General features: G+C 40.9%; 1 long non-coding RNA gene across 1 annotated transcript; it reads left to right on the forward strand.

Moving 5' to 3' along the window:
• Positions 1-6,005: 6,005 nt before the first annotated feature.
• LOC147433031 (uncharacterized) lies at positions 6,006-7,916 on the forward strand. Its single transcript, XR_015185593.1, has 2 exons — positions 6,006-7,307; positions 7,486-7,916. It is a non-coding gene; the product is annotated as an uncharacterized LOC147433031 (long non-coding RNA).
• The last annotated feature ends 4,007 nt before the right edge of the window (positions 7,917-11,923 follow it).

Consider the following 11,923-nt stretch of genomic DNA (forward strand, 5'->3'; position numbering starts at 1 on the left):
GATGGCATCATTACTCTCTCGAAATTCAATCATGGATTCACTTTTCCTTACGTAACTGGAAACAAAAGGATATTATCATCATATTGCATCAATTTGAAGAAGCAGAGATAATGCACATAATTTTATAATGCTTGGATACATGATTGCATCTAGATTGAAAGCCTTGCTATGCATCGCTTCCAAGCGATACCCCTGTCAGATATTTCCTCTTGGGGACTCAAAAATCTGTGTTTATTCATCAAAACTCGTTCTTCAATCAAGACAAGAATCATTCCACATAATTGGATCCCATGTGCCTCATGCACTAGGCTTGAGGGACTACATGCAACCAATGGAAATGGCATAATAGACAATAAGGAATGGATCCCTCAAACTCGTTGTCATGAAGCACAGCTAATCCCTAGCTTTCACCGCTGCTAACATCATCCTTGTCAATACTAATGTCGAATGCGATGCTCCTAGCACACATGAAAGAGGAATGTAAATAGTTCTAAAAAGAAACTAAATGCTTTCTGTTGCAATCATTTACAAGCCTTGTTGAAACGTTTGAACCATAATAGAAGGTGAAACATTAATCACTTCTAGGTACAAACAGTGAAACCTTTTCATTAACAACTCATAGCCTTGCTATATGGAGGAACAACCATCCGATAATGTTGTTTAGTAGCACTTGTACCTTAAGAAGTCATTTTGAGTATCCGATAAATTTCGGCCCCTGAAATTGTTCCTGACACGTTTTGCTAAAAAAGGTCTATAAAATGGATTTGACCAGCAACTAGGGACCTCGTCGCGACACATAATTGAAGTTGTGGTGCCAATGTCAGTCCTAGAGACTCATATTCACCACATGTGGAATATGTCGCAACTAAGGATGTCTAAAAGAACATCATTCAAGTGCGAGATGTATTAGTGTGTGGAGGTAACTTCAAACACTTCGTGACATGAGTGAGAGGGACCCTCATTAGCCTTGCTCCACACTGGCTAAACCAAACTCCTTGAGTTCCTAGACCATGTTGTATCCCATGTGACAACATGTGCCAAATAAAACCCTACAAGTGGGTCCATAAGTGCGTAATGCAAAAAATTATTTTGGACACTACAGTCCAAATTTCTTGGCTCTTACATGACCTTGTCATCTCTCTAAAGAGCAGAAATGAATAAAATAATTCAAGCTTGTTCCTCCAACTTGAAAAATTCAAACAAATCATATGAAAAAATGGAAATAAACCAAATCATATGCGTACCTAGAGGTTGAACATAGTGTTCACTGACTTGTAGTCAAAGGCACCTGCCTAAAGTTCCTGCTTGTAAAAGCATAGGAACACTAATTGAAAATCATTGAAATTCAAGTAGTATTGCACATGTAACCCTGGGTGTTGCCTTTGCAATCCAAACCCCTTGGCTAATAGCGACATTTTCAAACCCGTTGGTTAGACTTTTGTAGGGAAACTGCGCACTAGCAGCCGGCCCTTGGCCTATGTCCATGACCCCCCTTCAGTTTTCCCTTGTGACTTTGGAAGCTTAAAATTATCCACTACCCCGTGACAGTTGGTGGACTGCTTTCCTGAAAAGCGCAAGTGTGAAGGTTCCAAGAATTGACCATCAATGCTGAATAAGTGATTTAGTAATCACGAGCTTGGTCTTACCCCAAAACTGTACTCATAGAGACACTCTCAGTGTTATAGAGAAAATAGGAGATCCACTCAAGTTGGAATCATATGCACAACTGGATCTTTTCAAAACCCAAAAATCCATAATCTTGGGTTTTTGTGGACAGTCATGTAGTTTGAATTGCTTGCTTCATCTATCCACCTTGGTATAGATAAGCATTTACGAGTTTAAGACGTTCAAAAGCTCAACTTTCTCATCACACTTTCAATATATAATGGTAAAATAGCACCCAAAAAAACAGTAAGGACAAGACTCGTGCTTGTCCATTAGAATCGATGGGTATTCAAGTGGAAAGAATTGTTTGACCTTGAAAGCAATCACTGATGGATTACAAACATATGGCTCTTAGTCATTCCAAAAGAGGTGGCGCTTAGCCCTTCAAAAATAGATGGCTCTTAGCCCTCCCTGTTACCATATCGACATAGAGAGATTTTAGAAAAATCATGCCTAGTTTCACCTTTTCGGCAGAGAATTAGGAAGGAGAGAGAGAGAGAGAGAGAGAGAGAGAGAGAGAGAGAGAGAGAGAGAGAGAGAGAGAGAGAGAGAGAGAGAGAGAGAGAGAGAGAATGGGCTGAGGAAAATCTCGTATCCTAATGTATTGAATGCCCCCTGTGTATTCCTCTGGGCAAACAATGGTTGTGTGGTAGCTTATCCTATAAGCGTACAATAGTGTACTTTGTACCAGGTTCTCGTAAAGAGAGGTACCATAAGTCACATCTTGACCCAGTTATCGTGTATGTGATTGTGACTGATCAAGATGCATATGTATGGCACCTTGCCTGTGAATAAACATAAACACAAAATGTTTTAAAATATCAATAATTGAGCGCGTCCTTGACAAAGTAGCTAGTGCTAGAGCGGAAGCGTATGCAATGATGGGTGTTGTTATCGTACTAGTATGCCATGCATACAAAGCAAAAAATAGAATAATAAGCCCTAGGCTTCAATGACAATCTCAACCATGTGAGCCGTTGGTGTGGCCGTCTACACGATTACACTGGTATGGATACATCACAATGCAGCATTGCCTAAACTGTGAGCTTATAACCACATAGTGCTAAAGATGTGTGCCATTATCATTGATCGAAAGTCAATTGATAATACCTTTACACATAAGAGAAGCCTTTCGTCGCATGAAATCTGGCAAAGCACTTTGCTTTGTACAACGACTTTGTATGGAGTCTGCCCAAGCACTTTGCTTTACAGAGCAGAGAGATCTTTTACAAAGTGAAAAGTAGAAAATAGATAAAACAAACATAACTTGAAATTTACTACCTTGTCGCCCACTTGTGGCCAGGTTTCTGGTAGCTCGCTCGAATCCGACTCATAGCCATATATGCAAATAACTTGAGAGTTGTCAGATGTCTCGCACATGCCTGCTTGGCTTGGTGTAATTCAATCTCTATTGAGGAAACATGAAGGCATGCTGCAAAAACTCCCAAGTTCGTTTGCTGATAGCATATTCCAAACTTCGAAAACTGCTATGTAGTATGTCATAGAGTGAAGCCTTGCTTCCTAGAAGTCTATCAGTAAGATGAGACATAACTGATAATGAATGCTCATAGCAAACAAGTATGCTTGTTGACACACATGTGTCCAAGTAGATAAGAATCGACCTTGTCACAATTTCATAGAGAATTGGCCTTGCCGAATGGTGCACTTTATTGAGAATTGTGAGATTGCCCAATATTGATAGAGATAGCATCTACAACTTAGCTACCAAGTGTCACGTATTGCCAAACTTTGCTTGATCAAAGCAACATAGTTAGCATTGTAGAAAGTGTTGCCCAATATTACTGGCAGGTACCATATTGTTGGAATGTACCTCTGAAATCCCCTTGGAATTGTCTTGCCGACAATGAATTGAGCATGATCGTTGTTGATTGCATTGGATTTAGTATATCAGTCTAGGAGCCATGCCCCAAAATTCAAAATTAGAAAAGAAAGATGCATGCTGACGTCTTATGATTAAACAAAGGGCCGGCCATACCGAGCACTTGTGCTTTCTTCATCAAGGTTAACAACAACAGGCTGTGTTGATCTCCATGAGATTGTCAAGCACTATCGTGCCCTGGCTTTTGCCAATCATGGGAAGAAATCGTGCTTCGTACAAAGAGTGAGTCCAATTTAAGCCTGGCTTGATTGTTGTTTTCACACCCATCCTTGATTTGCACTAATATTGAAAGTGCACAAGCATGGGAAAGCAACTGCGTACCTTATAACTTACTCTAGCCGACCGGCCTTGCCGTCATAATAATGCAATGAATTGCATTTAAGAAGAAAATTGAGAAATTGCTTGTCCAATCTTGTAGAGAGTTCCACGTCCAGAAGCGTAGAAGCTTTGCCACATTTGCCGTCGAATAATGTCTGCAAGGAATCCATCGCAAAAACGAACATGCATGTCTTCATGAAAAGTCATTGCAAAGTGGGTTCATATAGCCAATATCTATGCTTCTTGAGCTTGGTCTGTATAACCAACTTGCTTTAGTATTTGGCTCCTTGAGCTGACTTCTGCAGTTTGGAAAAAAACGGGGGTTGTTCTTTGTGGCTGTAGCTCGTGGGAAGGGGGGGCTTAAGTCTCTTGGGCACCCAATAGAAGGCTTTTTTTTATAAAAAAAAACTTATAATGTGAAAAAGTGGAGCCATGGCGTGCAAGCAGCACCCACCAAAAGATCAACCCAATGACCTTTTTCATTCAGAGCAGACGACCAGAGTCGAATCACGGGCCCTGCAAGAGTCAAAGATGCCTCAACTTGCCGAGGCGACCCCAACAAGCCCGCTTTCCCGTTGTTTGGCTCTGGTCGATTTTCGACCCTCACCCGCTCCAAGGGCGCTTGCAAACGTCGAGGGTAACCCCTTGCTTCACCCTCTTGCCAAGCCTCCATACCCACGGGGAATGCATGCAAGTCATGCATTTGCAGAGAAACCACGCCTTTCCTTCCCCAAAAAAACCTGAGGCTCTTGATACCATTGTAAGACCAAAGGGTGGACTGGCATATGGTTCTCCTCCCAACCTCCCTACTTATAGCCCTTGGCCCTTGCAGGTAGGACCCCTTATGACTGACTGAATGGCTTAGTGCGGCTAGGAGCCGAGGGCCAGGCATAATTTAAGGGGTCCTACTTGCAAAGGCCAAGGGCTATAAGTAGGGAGGTTGGGAGGAGAACCATATGCCAGTCCACCCTTTGGTCTTACACAAAATGTCTAGTAATTCTCAAATCTTATAAAAAAACACACTAAAAGCTCTTTAATCCAAATTTTGAGTTATTTGTCACACTTTTTAATACAGAACCTCTCATATCTCACACAGAGGGTCTATAGCATGTCTACAATCAATTTGAAAGGAAAAATGTTCAAATTGATAAAAATATAAATAACCGTGATTATTTACATTTTTGCCTAATTGAGCCCAAATATCATCTTTGACCTCATGACCAAAGTAGTTGATGTGACAAGCCCACCAATCAAATTTGATCACATTTGGATCTAAAAAACCCAAAATCCCTTTATATTTAGTGTTTCACAGTCTGAAGACTAAATTTGGCACCATTTCCACCCTGTACGAGCTCACACTTCACTCAGAGTATCTAAATCACATGTTCTTCAATCTTATGAAGTCAAAAGTGCAAAAATATGAAAAACATCCCCAGTTGTTGTAAATAATCACGATTATTTTCTTTGCTTGCAATTTTTTGCCTGGAGTGGATGATTTTGATCCATACATGTTTTTATGCATCTGTGCATGCTCCAAAATTGGTTTAAAGGAAAACGGACATCATTTACCAGCAATTCAGACAAAGAGCATGTCAGAGCGGAATTTGTGAAATTTTCTAGCTTTGAAACGATATTTTTCCTCATAGGTGCAATGCAAGCTGCTGAGAAAGAAAAGAGGAGAAAGACACAAAAAGAAAAGCTGGAAGAGCTGCCACCATATCAGTTGGATCCCAATTCTGTGAAAATGGCCAAAGTAACCTACTCACAACGTTCGCGTGAACTTCTAAAGTTCAACTCACCTACCCAACCCGACATCCAACAATTGATGCAATCTCAAGCGATCCGCAAAGTTTCTAAAAAAAAACAGTTTTACCTGCTCTGCGCCCATAGCCCCCATCGATTGCCCTCGCGCCCCCCCCCCCCCCCCCGTCTCTCTCTCTCTTTCTCTCTCTCTCTCTCTCTCTCTGCGTGTTGCAGTCGGCACCTCCGGGTTGGCTTTTTTCCGCCCGCATCTGCCAAGGCTCGCCAATACTGGCTTTTTCTTGGATCGTGGGCACATACTGACAGCTTTATATATTTTGGCACGATTTATTAGCATAGTTTGTCGAGTGATGGTGAAACACTAAAGTCACACACACAGACTTCTCAATAAGATTATAAGCATCCTTCCTTTTGAAGGCACGGTGAGTTGGCACAGTTTTCTGTTCCCTTCATCCTGCAGAAAGTGCGGCCGGCTCTCGAATCATGGAGAGCCGGCCGCAGTTTGCGCAGGATGAGGCCTCTGTGCAAGAAAGGGGGTTCTCGTGCACACAGGAGGCTCTTTTTTCGTAGAGGAGGGCTGCTTTTGGTTTTGGGGATGGCGCGGTTACTCAGAGCCAAATCTGGTCCGTTTCTTGCCATCGCTTGTTGAGGGTGCTCTGTCCGTGCATGAGCTCTATGGAAGCAGGAGCTCCCTGGGGTTCTCATATTTGCTGAGGAGCTCTTCATGAAGGTCTCCTGCAAAGGTGCCTCCGATGCAAAGTGGGGGCCTCTGTCTAGATGAAATCACCTATGCGTGCATCTTGAAGGCATGTGGCTCTATGCAGGATGCTGATATGGGCTTAAAAATTCACTTTGTTATCGTTAGTATGGGGTTGTTGCAAAAAATTGTCGTGCTTGGCAATGCCTTGGTCGATTTGTATGCCAAACGTGGTGCACTTCAGAGAGCACAGAAAGTGCTTGAGGAGCTACTTGTCTGGAATGCCGTCTCTTGGAGTGCATTGATTGCGGGATATGCACAACAAGACCAGGGCCAGAAATCTCTAGGCTGTTTTCAGAGGATGCAAAGCGAGGGCCTCTGTCCTGATGCAATCACATACATGTGCATCTTGAAGGCATGTGGCTCTCAAATGTGTTTACTGGTAAGGTCTCCATAGCCAAGCTCTACTTTCTCTCCTTGACTGTTGGCATAGTCGTCCAGGGTTCAAGTGAATCTACTAGAGTTAAAAGGACTTGGTTAGCTGCCTACCTGCAAAAACCTCAGCGGTCTTTCTTTGCCTTCTCCCAAGCTCCCCAAAAACTTGCAATTGTCAGGATATGGCTAGCTAATCGGGCTCTCCTTCTCAAAAAGCTTCGCTGCAGGAGCGATTGGACAACCAGGTATTCGATTCTAGAAGATAGTCTGCAGCAAAAGGGAACACTGTCCAGCTCGATCAAGATTTTACAAACTCCATTGTAAGACAAGGACAGACCATCACTCTTCTTCTTGTAGCTAGGTACCTCCTTTGGTAAAGGTTACCAGTGCTTCGATCACCAAGGCTTTGTCTTCACCAGGAATTCTTTCATGTGTTACCGCAATCCTAGTGGTTCTAAGTTAGTGAATGCCATGAACTTCATGGAGATTCCTGTTCATACCACGTGTGGCTCTTTGCTACATGATCTGTAGGTATGCTCTTTTGTTTCCTCATGCTGAATGTTGTTTTAGCCCAATGCTTGTGTAGGGTGATCTGACATGCGTGTGTGCATCAAGTATGTTTTTATGACTCCAGCAAGGCCCTCCTCCTTCTGCTTACTACTTGCTAAAATGTCAACATATTTAAGGCTGTGGATTGCCTCCTTGACAGCACAAATGGGATAAAGTTGGAGAAAGTGATGGAGAGAGAGAGACAAGATGTTGCTGCAGCTTGCACAGGAATGCCTCGAAGTATATCAAAAGAAAGTTGACCAAGCAAGCCATTCCAGGGCTCGCTTGCATCAAGCAATTGCAGATGCTGAAGAAGAAATTGCTTTGCTTATTTCGGCACTAGGTGAACATGGGATCGTTGTAAGGGTAAGAGGATTCTTCTTTATGATTATTCTGCAGAGATGCTGTGCATTGGGATACCTCATTCTTATCTCAATGCTTGAATGTGACGGAGGTGCTAGTATTAAGAATGAGAATTATGTGGTCATGTTGCAAGGTGTGAATGTTTTAAAAGGTTTAGAAACAGCACAAGTTGCTCTCAGCTACTTTGTGCCTGTGCAATAAGAGTAATTTTTAAAAGCTTCCACATAAGAGATTGTGCCTCTGTCAATGACGCTATCATGTCTCTCTTTATGTAGAAGAAGCTTTTCTGTTTTTACTTCCACTCCTTTTCACATACATTGTAGATACCTGGCCCTAGTACCACACGGTAATTTCCTTAATCTAAAATAGTGTGACCTTGAGAGTAAGATCAAAGGTCGTGACAAACCAAATTTTTTATAAATGTATCTTGTGAATCATGCCGATCAAAAAAGAGGGTTGTAGGGGTTTTGGGGCAAAATATTGTGTCACTGCACATGAAAACAAATATCAGCGGATGCAAAATGAGGACCTCTGTCTAGATGAAATCACCTATGCGTGCATCTTGAACGTATGTGGCTCTATGCAGGATGTTGATATAGGCTTAAAAATTCACTCCGATATCGTTAGTCTGGGGTGGTTGCAAAAAAATGTCATGCTTGGGAATGCCTTGGTCAATATGTATGCCGATTGTGGTGTACTTCAAAGAGCATAGAAAGTGCTCGAGGAGCTTTTCGTTTGGAATGTCATCTCTTGGAGTGCAGTGATTGCGGGATATGCACAATAGGAGCAGGGCCAGAAATCTCTAGGCTGTTTTCAACGAATGCAACGCAAGTAGGTAAAAAATTCACTTTGATATTGTTAGTCTAGGGGTTGTTACGAAAAAATGTTGTGCTTGGCAATGTCTTGGTCGATATGTTTGCCAAATGTGGAGCACTTCAGAAAGTAGAGAAAGTGCTTGAGGAGCTTCCTGTTCGGAACGTTGTCTCTTGGAGTGCATTGATTGCAGGATATGCACTTCAGAGAGCACAAAAAGTGCTTGTTCCCATCCGGAATGTCGTCTTTTGGAGTGCATTGATTGTGGGATATGCATGACAAGAGCAAGGCAAAAGTCTCTAGGCTGTTTTCAGCGGATGGGCCTCTCTTGACGCAATCACATACATGCAAGATGCTGATATGGGTAGACAAGGTTACAAGTATGTTGTTATAATTGGAGAACATTGGTTGGGTGAAATAGCTCTTTTCAAAAGTTGATGTACGGAAATTAAATTCTAAGGTGGCTTAATCTACTTGATCAACACATGAGGTTAGACATCTAAGGAGAATTGAATGTCATTGGTGGTAGCTAGAGACACTATGTTCATCGATGAAAACATATGAGATAGCTTGACTGTATTAAATACAATATTTGGTCTCAAGTTATGGAAAAGTTGCTACTCCAAGGTTCTTATCTAAAATTGTCACATGCAACCAGCATGTTAGGTACTTAACATGGTAATAGTAGAGGGGCAAGTTGCTTAATATCTTTTTGTATTTCCAAAACATAATGCTAAGTCAAGATAACTCGATCACAACTATAATCATATCTACGATTCAGTATCTCGCAAACCATATCAGATGATTGAAAGTTGGCAGGGCAGAAATCTCTAGGCTGTTTTCAGCGGATGCATAGCAAGGGCCTCTCTCTTGACGCAATCACATACACACAAGATGCTGATATGGGCATATTCCCTTGTAATGAAACTTGACTAGACAAGGTTACAAGTATGTATGTTATAATTGGAGAACATTGGTTGTGTGAAATAGCTCTTTTCAAAAGTTGATGTATGGACATTAAATTCTAAGGTGGCTTAATGTGCTTGATCAACACATGAGGTTAGACATCCAAGGAGAATTCAATGTCATGTATGGTAGCTAGAGTCACTATGTTCATCGATGAAAACATATGAGATAGCTTGATTGTATTAAATACAATATTTGGTCTCGATTTATGGGAAAGTTGTCACATGCAAGCAACATGTTAGGTACTTAACATGGTAATAGTAAAAGAGTAAGTTGCTTAATATCTTTTTGTATTTCCAAAACATAATGCTAAGTCAAGATAACTCGATCACAATTATAATCATATCTACGATTCAGTATCTCGCAAACCATATCAGATGATTGAAAGTTGGCAATGCAGAAATCTCTAGGCTGTTTTCGGCGGATGCAAAGCGAGGGCCTCTCTCTTGATGCAATCACATATACACAAGATGTTGATATGAGCATATTCCCTTGTAATGAAACTTGACTAGACAAGGTTACAAGTATGTTGTTATAATTGGAGAGCATTTGTTGGGTGAAATAGCCCTTTTCAAAAGTTGATGTACGGATATTAAACTCTAAGGTGGTTTAATGTGCTTGATCAACACATGAGGTTAGACATCTAAGGAGAATTCAATGTCATGGCCAGTAGCTAGAGACACTATGTTCATCGATGAAAACATATGAGATAGCTTGACTGTATTAGATACAATATTTGGTCTCGATTTATGGAAAAGTTGCTACTCCAAGCTTCTTATCTAAAATTGTCACATGCAAGCAACATGTTAGGTACTTAACATGGTAATAGTAAAAGGGCAAGTTGCTTAATATCTTTTTGTACTTCCAAAACATAATGCTAAGTCAAGATAACTCGATCACAACTATAATCATATATATGATTCAGTATCTCACAAACCATATCAGATGATTGAAAGTTGTAGTTTTCTTTCTTTATGGCTTGAAGTAAAAGCTCCTTGAACATAATGCCAGAAGATTGATTCTTTCTTCCTATCACATTCCTTTCATCGTTCTTTTGTAAACCATATTATATCTTTTCACAGAGGAAGGATTGGTGACACTTATTATCGTCTATGTAGTATCACACAAAGTTTAAGATGGTGGATTTGGGCTTGCTTCATTAGTTTCTTAGACTGGACATATAACAAACAGCATTGTGTCCAATAATTTTTGAAGGGTTTTGGAATGACTAGGCGCAGACATATCTCTTTATCGATAGATTGCAACCTCAAGTTGCCCCTATATGACCCCTTAGAAGTAGCTAATTCTATAGTTTTGAAAACTGGGTGATTCTCTGCTCAACACTTGTTTTGACATCACTTCTCAGTTCATCCATGCAAAAGCCCACCAAGCCTTGTTTGGAGCAGCTCTTAGGATCTTGCTGTATTTGAAGGAGTTGTTTGTTGGCATTTGGTATGCCGCTAGAGGTACAGACTTACAAGATTACTCTTTGAGGACGGATTGATTCCGATTGAGATTGAGATCCAGATGGATGATCTTCGACTACGATTTACACCGTTTCTTTTGGATCAAGAGAAATTTCATGGAGCAGCAAGAAGCAGCCCACAATTACCTTATCTTCCATAGTGGCAAAGTATCCTGTTCTTTATAGTGCTACACGTAAGTCACTGTGGTTACAAGAATTGCTTTTGGAGATTGGTTTTTCATTACAGTCGACCACTATTTATTTAGACAATCAAAGTTGAATAGCTATTGCGAGGAACCTTGTGTTTCATGCCTGGACCAAGCATATCAATGTACATTATCACTTTGTTTTTTCCAAGAGGGGCATAAGCCTATCAAATGCGTACTATCTTTCAATAATTTTTTTGAATTGAGTCAAAAAAAGACAAGGTGATGCATGTGAGATGTGAGCAATACCAAAACATTGTTGACAACAAGGCATTTAGCATGTCATCATGATGAAGCAAAGACAAGATCATGAGTAGAGCAAAGACAAGAAGTTTTTATACAACCCCATAAAAATTATGTAAATGATATCTATGATAAACAAAACGGGAGACGCATTCAACAAACAAACCAAAAGCAAGTGTCCAACCCAATTGAGAAGTAACGCCAAGAATTTCAGAGTGATTGATTGGGTTAACGTCAAAAAGGCCATAATAAATAGCCACTTCAATATACGGTTAGCAATTGTTTGGATCCATTATTGAATCCTTTGTTTACAAAAGTTGTCCAAGTCATGAATACACATTGCAAATATGTATGCGCGCGCACACATCATGGATGTAGGTCATAAGAGAGCCAAAGTTTATTTAGTAGAACCTAAATTTTATTGCAAAATATATATGTGTGCGCGTGCACACACACCCACCAGGGCTCGGGAAAAGATAGGTTCACTTTATCCAAAGCCTGTTCAAAATGAAAAATGGCCGGCTCAAATTTGGGCAAGAAGG

Source organism: Adiantum capillus-veneris, chromosome 20, assembly GCF_014529385.1.
Source record: "Adiantum capillus-veneris isolate H3 chromosome 20, ASM1452938v2, whole genome shotgun sequence".
NCBI lineage: Eukaryota > Viridiplantae > Streptophyta > Polypodiopsida > Polypodiales > Pteridaceae > Adiantum > Adiantum capillus-veneris.